The sequence below is a fragment of the Octodon degus genome, unplaced genomic scaffold (assembly GCF_000260255.1).
Source record: "Octodon degus isolate 3935 unplaced genomic scaffold, OctDeg1.0 scaffold00033, whole genome shotgun sequence".
NCBI lineage: Eukaryota > Metazoa > Chordata > Mammalia > Rodentia > Octodontidae > Octodon > Octodon degus.
This window is the reverse complement of record NW_004524609.1, coordinates 4,659,266-4,665,490: the sequence shown is the minus strand read 5'-3', so window position 1 is coordinate 4,665,490 and position 6,225 is coordinate 4,659,266.

Below are 6,225 nucleotides of genomic sequence, written 5' to 3'. Positions count from 1 at the left end.
GGGGGGGGGGGAGATGGCTCAGTAGAATAAGCACTTAACTTGGCAAGTGCAAGGGCCTGAGTTCAATCCCCAGTTCTGAAAAAGAAAAATTGCTTGGGGCACCCTTTGCGCTCCCCTCTAGATTCAGACCTGTGAAAGAGGTCGCTCTAATGCTCCAAGGCCAAGGAGGTGGCAGTCTGCGTCCATGCTGGCCTGGGCTGAGCTTGATCCCTCCACCAGCAAGGCAAAAAAATCCTCTAAATAAATAAATAAAAAGGCCGGGGAGATGACTCAGTGGAATAAGTGCTTCCCTACCAAGCGCATGGACCTGAGTTCAATCCCCGGTTCCACCAAAAAAAAAAAAAAAAATCTGCCGTTTGGGGGCCTGCCTATTAGCTCAGTGGTTTAAGTGCCTGCTGAAACAAAGCAGTGAGGCTCAGGATGCTGTGGTTCGATCCCCACATCCTCAATTCAAACCAGACCTGCCCTGAAGGCATCCTGAGGCCACCAAAAAAAAGAAAATTCTCCTGCTAGTGGGAACCACCAAGGGCACCCACACCACCACCCTAGCAGCACGACATACGCACTCAAGGCTCCCATAGTACTGCACCTGTGCAAGGTGTGCCCACGAATTGTACAGCGCTCTGGTTGGCAGGGGGTGGGCAAGCCTCTGGGTCTGTTCTTGCACTCCAGCCACGAAGATCCATAGAGTTGAGATCACAGAGCTAAGTGCTTCTAAATGTTTAGGGTGCAGTACTAAGGGTGGGCTTAAATGATGGAGGGTGTGACGCCTTTCTAACTGCTGGCTCCATCTTCCTTCTGGAGGGAACTACGTCGTAATGATCTCTGGATGAATCCTTTGCGTTGTTTTTATTGTCTGAAAGAAAAAAAATTACAAAGGGTAGTGTGTTCTTTACTCAGAATACAGACATTTCTTGCTGTCCTTTGGGTGTGCCTGGAAGGCCCGAGGGAACCAGGCCTGGGTGGGTACATGGAGCAAGCCTCAAAAAGGGCCCTGGTCGGTTTTGCTTGTGAATGGGAAGGGAAGCTAGCACAAAGAAGTGGAAATCCCCGTGGGGGAAGGGTCCTGGAAGGGCTCCCAGCAGGCAGCAGACACCCTGCCATCGCTGGGAGACCGAGGGCTGGAGCACATTAAGCCGGGACGGAAGGCAGGCGCGTCTGTTTCTACAGGACAGCCTTCCCTCAGAACCAGGCCTCGAGTTCTTAACTTCTGCTCAGCCATGGGGTCACTCTCTTCCACCACGGAGCATGTGTTTTATCTTTATTTTACTGGTGGTGCTGGGGATTCTAATTTTTTCACTTATCTTTTTAAATTATCATGTGCTTACATTTTTTTTCCCCCTTTCATGATTTTACTGTATTTAGTACAGGGTCTCACTACACAGATGGGACTCTAGTGACCCTCCCGTTTCCAGCCTCCCGTGCGCTGGGATTACAGGCGCGCGCCACCACGCCCAGTCTTAGTGGCAGTCTCCGCATGCTCTGGGGGCAGGTCGGCACGGCTTGTGGCGCTGGGGGATCGCTGAGCTATCTGGCGGGCCCTTTTTTTCCTTTTGAGACGGGGTCTCCCTGCGCAGTCCAGGCTGGCCTGCAAATCACAGGCGCCTGCTCCCTCAGCCTCTCCAGGGCTGGGATTCCAGGCAAGTCCCGCCAGTCCTGCGAGGACTGGAAGTTGTGAGCGCGGCGGCAAATAGAGCCCCTTAGAGAGGTCCTGAGGCAGCCCCGCTGGCGGTGCGGGGCTCCTCTCACGCCCACGGCTGATTGGGCCCAGGGGAACATGTGATCCAAGCAGAAGCCATGAGATCCTCAGGCCCAAAGCCTCGGCCCAGAGCTGAGCCTGCCCCGCAGCCCCTAGGGTGGTAAACACGGGGCAGCCCCTGGTCTAGTGCACAGCCAGGCAGAGGCAGAAACCTGCCTTTCAGTTTCTGTTTCTGTTCTACCCCGGGTTGCGGCCTCTTCCCGAGGCTAGGCTGCACCCCTTGACTGGGCTGACATTCCATCCTCCCTAAACATTCCCCCAGCTACCTCCCGTGGTTTTCATTCCTGCAGACGGGTAGATGTAAAGCAATAACAGAAAACCAAGCCCAGGCCTTCTAACTTGAGTCCCAGGCCTGTCCTGTGTCCTAGAGCTGCCACATCCTCGCTGCTCTCGGAGGCTCTGCCCACGAGTTTGTTCCCATGTATCTCCCTCACCAGTTCTCCCTGATCAGGACAGAGGCTGGGGCTCGGCATGTCTGGAAGGGAAGAGGACACCCGAGAGCGAACAGAGGTGACCCCAAAGACGGAGCCCGACGCAGGCCCTTCCCGCCTGGACCAGGTTCTGCACGGCCCCCTCCACAGGGTGCAGTGAGACACCAGCGATCAGGGCTGGCAGGACTGAGATTTGGTGCTGTCCCTACTTTTTTCCCTTGCCAGGATAGAGGCAGTTTACCCAAAGTTTGCAGGGTTTCATGGGAGAGAAAGGCTTAAACAGGCAGCCCAGAAGCCAATATAAAGTCCTGCCTAACCAAGCAGGTATGGTGGTACACGCGGCATCCCAGCAGGAGGAGGCTGTGGCCACAGGACCGCTGCGCGTCCTGGGCCGGGGTGGCCCAGATTAGCTCAAGGCCAGTCTGGACTACAGTCAGACTTGGTCTCAAAAAGAAAAATCAACCCATTCGGCACCCCGAGTGTCTCTCAGAAGCCATTCCTATTTCCCAATACATTTTCCTGCTCTTAAACTTAGGTTTTCACGTCAGCAAAAGGAGTGCTGGGCGTGGTGGTGCACATCTGTAATCCCAGCGCACAGGAAGCGGAGGCAGGAAGGTCACTTAGAGTTCGAGGTCAGCCTGATGTGCAAAGGAAGAGCCTGTCCCTTGGGGATTGAACTCAGGCCCGTGCGCTTGCGAGGGAAGCACTTATTCCAGAGCCATCTCCCGGGCCCCGAGCCTGTCTCAAAGCGTAATAACTTCTCCCCACCTCCCACCCCACCCGCCTCGGCCGCCAGTGGCTGGGACTGCAAGCACGCACACTGGGTGTGATGCACAGCGGCGGACGACACGCGGCAGGTGCCCGTCTGCCATCACCAGCCGACTGCAGAGCGCGCTGGCCCCAGAGCTCTGGCCGGCAGGGAAGCACCGCGGCGGGGCGCTCAGGCGGCGTCTAGGCGGGCTCGCGCGCCGCGGGACACTGCGGTGAGGTCGAGGGACAAGGATCGGACGGACAGCGGGACCGCACGGTCGCCGCAGCACAGCCCAGGCCCGGCGCTGCAGCCGCCTGGACCGTAAGGCAAGCGTCCGGACGGGGCGCGACCATTCCGGACCCGACGTCAAAGCTCTTCTCTGATAAAAAGAATAAAACCCAGCCGCGCCAGGAAGCTGGAGGAGGTGGCCGGGGAGCGCGCGCGCGCGCAGCCGCACGACCCGCCCTCCCTCGGGAAGCCGCGCGAGCACCCGCGGCCCGCAGCTTCAGAAGCCCCGCCCAGGAAGCACGGAACGAGCGGTGTCGGGCGGAAGTGCCGCTGCCCTCACCTAAGATGGCGCGGGGGCGGGGCCAGCGGCCGGAAGTGGCCGTCGCTCGGTGCGTCTAGGTCTCTGCGGCCGCCTCCGCAGTGATGCTGCGGGGTATCTGCGGGACCTTCGGAATTCGTGGGTTGGACGGCGGACATCCGCAGGCCAGGTGGCCCGGTCTGGCCAGTGTCGAGCACTGCCGCGACCTGCATCCTTGAGAGAAGAGAGAGGGTCGCCTTGGTGGACCTCTACACTTTCTCGGTTTCATTCACCAGGAAATGAGTTCCCTAACTGTATCTGTGGTTTAATACTGCTTGTCAAGGACATGAAGCCGCGCAAAGTTGACAACAACTGGGTCTGGGGGCGTAGGTCTGTAATCCCAGCATTCAGGAAGGAGGCTGAGGCAGGAAGATCACGGAGTTTAAGGCCAGACCCTGTCTCAAAAAGACAAAATACAAAAAAAAAACATAAATAATTTAGAATTATTTATGTAGGATATATTTTAGGATAAGGGTGATTAATTCCCAAATACTTGTGTCCTTTTACCATGATGCCTATGAAGAAAATCACTTTAGAATTGGGTCTCGGGGCCGGGGAGATGGCTCAGTAGAATAAGCACTTCCCTCGCAGGCGCAAGGGCCTGAGTTCAATCCCCGGTTCCACAAAAAAAAAAAAAATTGGGCCTCCAGGAAGAAGGCAAATGAGATTTGGAATATGGCTACATTTCCACTTATGCTGCTGTAACTAAATACCTGAGATTGGATAAAATCAAAAGTTCAGGGGCTGGGGAGATGGCTCAGTAGAATAAGCGCTTGCCTGGCAAGCACAAGGACCTGAGTTCAATCCTCAATTCCACAAAAAAAAAAAAAAAAAAAAAAAAAAAAAATCAAAAGTTAATTTCTCACAGCCCCAGGGCCTAGGGAGCCCAGAATCAAAACAGTGGCATTTGGATTTGAGCCAGCCTTGCTGTGTAGTTCAGACTGACCTTGAATTCACTGTAGTCCAGGCTGGACTCAAACTCAAGGCAGTCCTCCTGCCTCAGCCCCCCAAGTGCTGAGAGTACAGGAGTGAGCCACCACACCAAGCTAAAGCAGTGGCATGTGATCTTTGGTACTGGCCTTCTACCTCCTTATATGGTGGGTAATATGTTTAGCAGAATTGCAATATGGGGCTCAAGCTACAGTCAATTTATAGGATTACAAAATTATGGCAAAAAAATTTATAGGATTACAAATATAGACACACACACACACACACACACACACACATATATATATATATATATATATGAGAGAGACTAAGCTAATACTCAGTAAGGGCCAGGCATGGTGGCCTCAAATTCCTGGTGACCCTCCTGCCTCAGCCTCCCAAGTGCTAGGACCAGAGGCATGTGCCACCGTGCCCAGCTCCAGCAAAATCCTTTCTTTGGACACCAGGAATCAACTTACGACCCTGTACTTGCCAGACGGGCATTTGTGCCACTGAGTTCCATCTCCCGCCTTCCCACCATAATCTCGATATCCATCTCCTATGCAGTTCCGGGTGGCCTGAGACTCTCTGGAGATCTTCCTGCCTCAGCCTCCCAAATGATGGCATCACAGGCATGCCCCACCAAGCCTGGCCCCAATCCGTCTCCTTCCCCTGACTGTACATTAATTCCTGTCTGACTGAGCTGTCTATAGTATCAGGAGGGTCAGGACATCAGGACAGTCACTCTTAGCTGGACATGATGGTACAGGTCTGTAACCCCAGCACTCCAGGGGTGCTGGGATGATTGCCAGCTTGAGCCCAGGTTGAGCAATTTAGCCAGACCCTGTCTCAAATAAAGAAGGGCTGGGGGCCGGGGAGATGGCTCAGCAGAATAAGCGCTTCGCTGGCAAGCGCAAGAGCCTGAGTTCAATCCCCAGTTCCACAACAAAAATGACAGATAGCAGACGGTGAAGTGGGGGTTCGATACCCAGGCCTGCTGTGCCAGCCCAGGGCACGCTGAGATGGCAATTGAGACTGGGCGTGGTGGCACACGCCTGTAATCCCAGCTCTTGGGCGGCTGCAAACGGGAGGTCACTATGAGTCCGATCTAGTAGCGAGACCCTGAACACCCTGTAGACCCTTCCCTAGAATACAGAGGAGCCAGGCCTCTCCTCTACCTGCAGGGCACTGGCCTGGCTTTTTCTTTTCTTCTTTTCCCCCCCTTCTGACATTGTTATCCCCTTCCCTGCTGCCACGGCCACTGTTCCGGAAGTTCTACAGCCGAGCTGCCCAGATAAGCCTGCCGTGAAAGCTGGCGTCGGGAGCTGCCTGGAAGCCTCTCGGGAGCCTGCTGCAGCGGGCGCTGGTCCCTGACACCGTGCTCTTCTCTGTGGAGTTCTCATACTCATCCAGCAGATGGCAGCAGTCAGCCACTTCCGGTCAGTGGCTGCCGTGGGAAAATTCGTGGCTGGGCGTGGTGGGTGGGGGTGCACGCCTGTTAGCCCAGCTCTCGGGAGGCTGAGGCAGGAGGATGATGCGAGTTCGAGACCAGCCTGGACTGCGAAGTGAGACCCTGTCTCAAAAACCCAGGCCAGGCCTCACGACTTTATGGCATCTGTCTCCTTTCCCCATATAGCCAGGCTTTTCACCCAAGATGTTGACAATGCCTCCTCCCCATCTACACAATAGGGGCCGGGGAGATGGTTCAGTAGAGTAAGTGCTTGCCTGGCAAGCGCAGGGGGCCTACATTCAATCCCTGATTAAAAAA